The sequence below is a fragment of the Bos indicus x Bos taurus genome, chromosome 15, assembly GCF_003369695.1.
Source record: "Bos indicus x Bos taurus breed Angus x Brahman F1 hybrid chromosome 15, Bos_hybrid_MaternalHap_v2.0, whole genome shotgun sequence".
Classification (NCBI taxonomy): Eukaryota; Metazoa; Chordata; class Mammalia; order Artiodactyla; family Bovidae; genus Bos; species Bos indicus x Bos taurus.
In genome coordinates this window covers 83,864,751-83,866,764 of record NC_040090.1, presented here as the reverse complement: position 1 = coordinate 83,866,764, position 2,014 = coordinate 83,864,751, and the positions used below count along the sequence as shown (strand labels likewise).

Sequence of the window (2,014 nt, the reverse complement as noted above, 5' to 3'; positions counted from 1 at the left end):
GGTGCTGGGTGTCTGAAGGGATGGAACACATCATGAAAAAAATAAGAATGATTTGAAACAATTACTGGGGCAAAACTGCCAAGGACTTGAGCCACAGCTATAGAGACTGTTCTGTTTTGTTCTAAGAAATTCAGACCACAAATCTTTCATGATTAACAGGTGCCACTTTTTATTCCTTTGTAGGAAATTCAGGCCCCAAGAAGGTATTACTTCCCAAATGGATGTTGTTATACCTCCAAACAATGTGACTGAATTTGTTCTCTTGGGACTCACACAGAATCCACTCTTGCAGAAAATACTCTTCATTGTGTTTTTGTTCATTTTCCTATTCACTGTTCTGGCCAACTTGCTCATTGTCATTACCATCTCCCTCAGCCCCACACTTTCTGCTCCCATGTACTTCTTTCTCACTTACTTGGCCTTCATAGATGCCTCCTACACATCCGTCACCACCCCTAAATTGATCACTGACCTACTGTACGAGAGGAGAACCATATCCTTGGGAGGCTGCCTGACTCAGCTCTTTGTGGAGCACTTCCTGGGAGGATCAGAGATCATACTCCTCATCGTCATGGCCTATGACCGCTACATGGCCATCTGCAAGCCTCTGCACTACACAACCATCATGCGACAGGGGCTCTGCCAGCTCCTGCTGGTGGTGGCCTGGATCGGGGGGATTATGCATGCCACTGTGCAGATTATTTTCATGGTCAACTTGACCTTCTGTGGTCCCAACATCTTCGATCACTTCATGTGTGACCTCTTTCCACTGTTAAAGCTTGCCTGCAGTGACACCTACAAGCTCGGTATAGTGGTGGCAGCAAACAGTGGAGCCATGTGCTTGCTCATTTTTTTCATGCTCCTCATCTCGTACACAGTCATCCTGAGCTCCCTGAAATCCCATGGCTCTGAAGGACAGCGCAAGGCCCTCTCTACATGTGGCTCCCACTTTACAGTAGTGGTGTTCTTTTTTGTCCCTTGTATATTCACCTACATGCGTCCTGTGGCCACCTATCCTGTGGACAAGTGGGTGGCTGTGTTCTTTGCAATCCTCACTCCCATGTTAAATCCTATCATCTATACAGTGAGAAACACAGAGGTGAAAAATGCCATGATGAATTTGACGAAGAGGAGAATAATGTAGCCTGTTCATGAAGCCAATAGTATGATGATTTGTCTATGTAGAGGATTTTATCTATTGTAAAATACAAAAAAAACCCAATAAATTTTGCAGATCATTGACATTAAAAAAGGCCCAGAAACTAAAATTTGTTGAATGCTTAATGGATAGGTACTTTGCTAGGTGCTTTTTATAACTTTTAATGTACTCTGCTAAGGCTTTAACATTAATGTGCATAGATTTAGGATGTGCAATAGAAAAAACACCTATGAATCCCTAGTGAGATGATTATAGAGTATGTATTTCTACTGTACTAAATTCTTTATACAAATGTTGCTTGGATGAAATTGGCTTTTCCCTAGGGCCTGTGTTGATTTCAGATCTTCTTTTATTTTTATTTAACCTGTGGTGAAGCAAATAGATCCTATAAATTCTTAGATATATAGGGAAGGGATATTTGCGAAGTGAAAGAATCACTGCTGAATTTTTTTGGCACCATGAATTTATCAAAAGCAAAAAGAGAAACACTCACTAAAGGAGGAAGGAATGGTTCTCAACTTATCTTTAATTCTTTTTGTAGCATAAAAATAAACCAGAAATTTAAAAATTATTCTTAATTTAGTCTTATTTTCTTAAATATCCTACCACTTACAGTTTTTATTGAATTGGTTTTTTTTTTTCTTCTTACCAAGACTTGAGGAGTCTTTTGAATAAAGAAGAGTAAACATTCTTTAATCACATGCAGCAACAAGAAGAAAATATATCTAAGAGTTTTAGCTACAGCATTTGAATCCAGGTGTTCCAAAACTCCGTTCTACTTTCTTCAAATAAAACATGGTTGTCTTTGATATACTTCAGTTCAGTTCAGTTCAGCCACTCAGTCGTGTCTGACTC

General features: G+C 39.6%; 1 pseudogene; it reads left to right on the top strand.

The window, feature by feature from the left end:
- Window positions 1-217: 217 nt before the first annotated feature.
- On the top strand, window positions 218-1,204 carry LOC113905099 (annotated as a pseudogene).
- Window positions 1,205-2,014: the final 810 nt, after the last annotated feature.